Source organism: Dendrobates tinctorius, unplaced genomic scaffold (assembly GCF_039654945.1).
Source record: "Dendrobates tinctorius isolate UK_male_01 unplaced genomic scaffold, ASM3965494v1 ptg000377l, whole genome shotgun sequence".
NCBI lineage: Eukaryota > Metazoa > Chordata > Amphibia > Anura > Dendrobatidae > Dendrobates > Dendrobates tinctorius.
Window position 1 is genome coordinate 6,841,569 of NW_027362043.1, and position 7,044 is coordinate 6,848,612.

The following is a 7,044-nucleotide window of genomic DNA, read 5'->3' on the forward strand; positions in this document are numbered from 1 at the left end:
ATATCACAAAGTATTGAGATGAAATTTTGTTTCTGACCAAATACTTATTTTCCACCATAATATGCAAATAAAATGAAAAAAAAACAGACAATGTGATTTTCTGGATTTTTTTTCTCAGTTTGTCTCCCATAGTTGAGGTCTACCTATGATGTAAATTACAGACGCCTCTCATCTTTTTAAGTGGTGGAACTTGCACTATTGCTGACTGACTAAATACTTTTTTTCCCCACTGTATACATATAGAATACACATATACAGTATATATGTGTGTGCATTCTATGTGTCTATATCCTTTCATTTCTGTTAGAAACCCTGTCATAGGGCTCCATTATATGTCCATTTTGCAAGGCGGCGAGAATATCTCGCCATACGGATTACATACGGATGCTTACATGCACAAAATACGCGACCACACCTTGCTTACGGATGACATACGGAGCACTGTTTAGGGGCCATTCATCCGTATTACGCATGTAAAATACCGTATTTTGTGTCAGTTAGTGTGACCCCGGCCTCAGAGCCTTATACTGTCCCCTCTGGCATGTGGGTGTAAGGTGTAGACAAGCTGTAACAGCAGCCAGATGTGTCTGGTGCAGAAGGCGGGGCCATCTGAGGGCTACACCTCCTAAGGGGCCGGTTCTGCAGCTGCAAGTCTTAGGCTACGTTCACATTAGCGTTCGGGGGCTCTGCGGAGGGCTGTGTACTTCCTCCGGTCAGCCCCGCTGACGTCTGCACGCGGCCTGCGTACCTATCTTTAACATTGGGTGCGCAGGACATGCAGATGCGTCGTTTTGATGCACCCACTGACAGCACGGGAACCCAACAACTTATGTTTTGCACAGACAGCATCAAAACAACGCATCCGCATGTCCTGCGCACCCAATGTTAAAGATAGGTAGGCCGCATGCACACGTAGGTGGGGCTTAACGGAGGAAGTGCGCAGCCCCTCCACAAAGCCCCTGAACGCAAATGTAAACCTGGGCTTAGCACTTGTGATGCGGTGTGTGAACCAGGCTGTCTGACAGTCTCCATAACAGCCATGTGCTACCTTAAGGTCATTAGAAGACCGTGCCGCTACGTGCCATGTCGCACCTTTTTAACTACACTTTCAACTTAACCCCCTTCACTACCGGAACTTTTTTCGTTTTCGTTTTTCACTCCTCTTCTTTCCAGAGCCATAACTTTTTTATTTTTCGGTCTATATGGCCATATGAGGGCTTATTTTTTGCGGGACGAGTTGTAGTTTTAAATTACACCATTGGTTTTACTATGTCGTGTACTTGAAAACGGGAAAAAAATTCCCAGTGCTGTGAAATTGCAAAAAAGTGCAATCCCACACTTGTTTTTTGCTTGGCTTTTTTGCTAGGTTCGCTAGATGCTAAATCTTACCTGCCATTATGATTCTCCAGGTCATTACGAGTTCCTAGACACTAAAAATGTCTATGTCCTCTTTTATCTAAGTGGTGAAAAAAATTCCAAAGTTTGCTAAAAAAAAATGTGCGCAATTTTCCGAGACCCATAGCGTTTCCATTTTTCGCGATTGCGGTCGGGTGAGGGCTTATTTTTTCCGTGCCGAGCTGACGTTTTTAATGATACTACTTTTGTGCAGATACGTTCTTTTGATCGCCCGTTATTGCATTTTAATGCAATGTTGTGGCGACAAAAAACGTAATTCTGGCGTTTTTAATTTTTTTCTCGCTACGCCGTTTAGCGATCAGGTTAATGCTTTTTTTTTTATTGATCGGGCGATTCTGAACTCGGCGATACCGCATATGTGTGTATGGGATTTTTTTTTACTGTTTTATTTTGATTGGGGTGAAAGGGGGTGTTTTTTTTTTTTTTTTGTTTTTTTTTACTTTTGGCATGCTTCAATAGCCTAGAGGCTAGAAGCATGCGCAACCCGATCGTCTCTGCTACATATCCTGCTTTGAGCAGGGGGTTGGACCAGATGGCCCAGGAGGTCCCTTCCAACTCTACGATTCTATGATTCTATATGGGCGATGAGCAGATCGCCCATAGGTAGCAAATTTACTCCTGTGCTTTCAGCGCCGACCACTGGGTGGCGCTGAAAGCCATATGCCTGGAACAACCATAGAAGTCTCATAGAGACCTCTGGTTGTCCAGGCAACATGACGCCGACCCCCGATCACATGACCGAGGCCGGCGATGAGGTCATATCCGGCCCGGCGGCCGGAAATTATTATTTATATAGCGCCATTAATTCCATGGTGCTGTACATGAGAAGGGGGGTTACATATAAAGTTTTAAATATTGTTAACAGTAAACAAGTTTCCACAACAAATTTTACAATGACAGACTGGTACAGAGGGGAGAGGACCCTTTCCTTGCGGACTTACATTCTACGGGATAGCGGGGAAAAGACAGAAGGTTGGGGGTGCAGCAGCTCTGGTGGTGATGAGGCCGCAGCGAGGTGGCAGAATGGTTATTGCAGTCTGTAAGCTTTCCTGAAAAGATGTTCAGAAAGTTGTGGAAAGCAGGGTGTGTTGCAGTCCGCACTGCCGAGATTAACAAATCACCTGGGATGCAAGATGTTGTAGCAGTGTACTCCTTTATTTCCTCCTACGCGTTTCGGCGCCCTTCCTGGCACCTTCCTCAGAGATCCCTGAGGAAGGTGCCAGGAAGGGCGCTGAAACGCGTAGGAGGAAATAAAGGAGTACACTGCTACAACATCTTGCATCCCAGGTGATTTGTTAATCTTGGCAGCGCGGACTGCAACACACCCTGCTTCCCACAACTTTCTGAAGGTTTTTCCACGTGCGAGTGGTTGGTGGAGGTCCTGCAGCAGCTGATTCTGTGATATGCTCTCAAGCCAGTTGTGGGTTACACAACTGGAATAGGTGAGTGGAACTGTATTATACCGCTCATACTTCAAGTGTCACTAGTGATAGGGCACTATTGCGCCTCTTGTTCCCCCCACCATTTTTTGTATTGATCCTTGAAAAGATGGGTTTTCAGGTTCCGTTTGAAGGATCTGAGGGTGGTGGATAATCGGACGTGTTGAGGCATGGCATTCCATAGGATAGGGGATATTCGGGAGAAATTTTGGAGGCGGTTGTGTGAGGAACGAATAAGTGTGGAGGAGAGTAGGAGGTCTTGGTAGGATCGAAGAGTACGTGAGGGAAGATATTGGGAGATTAGTTCAGAGATTTAGGGAGGGGGAAAGGTTGTGGATGGCTTTGTAGGTCAGTGTTAGTAGTTTGAACTGGATTCGTTGGGGAATTGGGAGACAATTGAATCCTGCTTTGAGCAGGGGTTTGGACCAGATGGCCCAGGAGGTCCCTTCCAACTCTGCCATTCTATGATTCAATGGAGGGATTTAAAGAGGGGAGAGACAGGGGAGTAGCGAGTAGAGAGGTGGATTAGTCGGGCAGCAGAATTTAGGACAGACTGGAGTGGTGCAAGAGTTAGCAGGGAGGCCACAGAGGAGAGTGTTGCAGTAGTCAAGGCGGGAGATGAGGGCATGTACAAGAGTTTTAGTAGATTGAGGACTGAGGGACGGATTCTGGAAATATTTTTGAATTAGAGGCGACAGGAGGTGGCAAGAGATTGGACATGCGGTTTGAAGGACAGGGCATAGTCGAGAGTTACTCCAAGGCAGCGGATTTCAGGTGCGGGAGAGAGCATGATGCCATTTACCATAATAGATCGGGTAGGGAAGATACGTGAGATGGAGGAAAGATAATGAGTTCAGTTTTGTCTACATTGAGCCTTAGGAAGCGAGAGGTGAAAAAGGAGGATATGGCTGATAGACACTCCGGGATTCTGGACAGCAGAGAGGTGACATCTGGGCCAGAGAGGTAGATCTGAGTGTGATCTGCATACAGGTGGTACTGGAAGCCATAGGACTTTGAGTTGTCCTAGGCCAAGAGTATAGATGGAAAAAAGTAGGGGCCCCAGGACAGAGCCTTGGGGGACTCCAACAGAGAGGTAGTGTGGGAAACGCTGAATGTGCGGTCAGAAAGGTATGAGGAAATCCAGACAGGGCAAGGTCTTTGATGCCATGGGAAGAAAGAATCTGTAGCAGTAGGCAGTGGTCAAAGGCAGAGGACAGGTCAAGAAGGAGGAGGATGGAGAACTGTCTGTTAGCTTTGGCTGTAAGTCATTAGTAATTTTGGTCAGGCAGTTTCAGTGGAGTGGTGGGGGAAGAAGCCAGATTGCAGGATGTCAAGGAGGGAGTTAGATGAGAGGTGGGAGGAAAGTTGAGCATGGACATGCTGTTCAAGGAGTTTGGAAGCAAACGGGAGCAGTGATATGGGGCGATAGCTGGGCAGAGCAGTTGGGTCAAGGTTTGATTTTTTGAGGATGGGTGTTATGTTGGAAGGCAGAGGGGGAAGGTACCAGAAGTTAGGGATAGGTTGAAGAGATGGGTTAGGGCTGGAGTAATCATGGAGCAGGTGGGAAGGGATGGGGTCAAGTGCACAGGTGGTGAGGTGTGATTTGGAAAGGAGCTGAGTAAGCGCTCCTTCAGTGATGTTGGAGAGGGTGGTTATTAGGGAAGGGCAGAGGTCTGGTATGTGGAGCAGTTTGGATGGAGCTGTAAAAGTTTGCCTTGTTTGGTCAATCTTATTTTTGAAGTAGGTGGCAAAGTTCTCAGCAGAGATGAGGGGAGTTGGAGGTGGCAGTGGTGGGCGGAGGAGAGAGTTGAATGTGGTGAACAGTTGTTTTGGGTTGTGGGATAGTGAAGCTACAAGGTTTGTGAAATAGGTCTGTTTAGCAGAGGTGAGGGCTGATTTAAAGGCAAGTGTAGCTTGTTTGAAAGCAGTGAAGTCGTCTGGCAGGCGTTTTTTTTCCAACGCCGCGACCCTGGATGCTTGTCGAAGTTTTTTGGTGAGGTTGTTGTGCCAGGGTTGCCTATTGGATTGTCGCACTTTGCCATGCATGAGAGGGGCGACTGAGTCTATGGCTGATGTGAGGGTGGCGTTGTAGAAAGCGGTGGCACTGTCCGTGTTGTGGAGTGAAGATATGGAGGACAGGTAGAAGAGAGTCTGTGAATGTCTAGGTGTGCGAGGTTTCTGCGAGGATGTGCTAGTGGCTGGACGTGGGGGGCAGGGGAGAAGGACAAGGATGAGAAGGTGGGTAGATGGTCGTCAGGGGGAAGGGAGAGGTTGTGAGATTAGGTAGGGAACAGAGGCGGGTGAAGATGAGGTCTAATGTATGTCCATCTGTGTATGTCCATCTAATGTATGTCCATCACCTGCATCTTAAAAACATCTCCAGAATCCGACCTTTTCTCACCTTTGAAACTGCTAAGACTCTTACTGTCGCTCTTATTCATTCTCGTCTGGACTACTGCAACTCTCTTCTGATCGGTCTCCCTCTTACCAAACTTTCTCCTCTCCAATCCATCTTGAATGCGGCAGCCAGGGTCATATTTCTGTACAGCCGCTTCACCGATGCCTCCATCTTGTGCCAGTCATTACACTGGCTACCTATTCGCTACAGGGTCCAGTATAAACTCATCTCTCTCACCCACAAAGCTCTCCACTGTTCTGCACCGCCTTATATCTCCTCTCTCATCTCTGTCTATCGCCCTACACGTGCCCTCCGTTCTACAAATGACTTAAGACTAACATCCCCCGTAATCCGAACCTCGCACCTCCGTCTCCAAGACTTCTCTCTTGCTGCTCCAGCTCTCTGGAATGCACTTCCCCAGACGATCAGACTGATACCTAGCCCTGACCTATTCAAGCGCGCTTTGAAAACCCATCTCTTCAAACAATCCTACCACATCAACTACTCAGCAAGCTAACTTTGCCCTGTTCACTCCTTCCAAATATTATTCTGAATCTGCACTCTACTATTCATCTGTCTCCACACCCTTCATGCACATGATAACTGCACTTGATACTTGTCTATTGCACTTAAACACACGGGCTGATGACCGGATCATGCAGCTTTATATGAAAATCCCTATTATAATTGCCAGACCTGAAATAACAAGCACTTTTCACCTACTGTGTCCCCCCATTTCCTTGTAGATTGTAAGCTTGCGAGCAGGGACCTCACTCCTAATGTCACTGTTTGAATTGTCTTAACTTGTATTGAATTTATTGTCTGTACATGTCCCCGCTTAATTGTAAAGTGCTGCGGAATATGTTGGCGCTATATAAATAAAAATTATTATTATTATTATTATTATCTGTGTGGGTGGCTGTGGAGCACCACTGAGTAAGTCCAAAGGATGAGGTAAGTGACAGGAGTTTGGAGGCTGCTGGCTGGGGGGTGTCAATGGGGATGTTGAAATCCCCCATGATGATGATGGGGATGTCAGAAGAGAGAAAGTGGAGGAGCCAGGTGGAAAATTGGTCGATGAAGGTAGTGGCTGAGCCTGGTGGTCGGTATATGACAGCCATTGGGAGAGTAGATACGGACAGAGTGAACCTTGAAAGAAGGGAGGGTGGGGGTTGGATAGGGTTGAAGGAGCAGTTTTTAAAAAGGAGGAAACACCCCCACCTTGTCTGTTGCCAGGGTGAGGAGTGTGGGTAAAGTGGAGGCCGCCATAACTCAGTGCGGCCGTGTCAGGGGGTGTCACCCAGGTCTCAGTGAGGGCCAGGAAGGAAAGGTTGCGGGAGGTAAAGAGGTCGTGGAGCTTGTTGCAGATGGAGCGAGCATTCCAAAGTGTTCCAGAAAGAGGGTCCGGTAGGAAATGCTATTTAAATGCCCGCTATCAGCTTTGACAGCAGGATTTAAGTAGTTAATAGGTGCGGGCGGATGACGATTCTGCTCGCGCCTATTGCGGGCACGTCAGCTGTTCATAACAGCTGATATGTTGCGGCTTTGAGGTGGGCTTACCGCCGAAGCCCACCTCAAAGCGGGGACCTTACCGATGACTTACTATTACTTCATCGGTAAGGAAGGGGTTAAGATTAGGTTAAAGTCGTTCTGTAGTGGCAGACTCCACAACAGGCGCCTGCCCTCCATCACTTCCCACGTGGCCCATGCCCTACAACACCAGGCCAGAACTACAGCTCCCAGCATGCCGGGCGCGCTGCAACCGCCGAGCAGCTGCTCCAGACACAACAC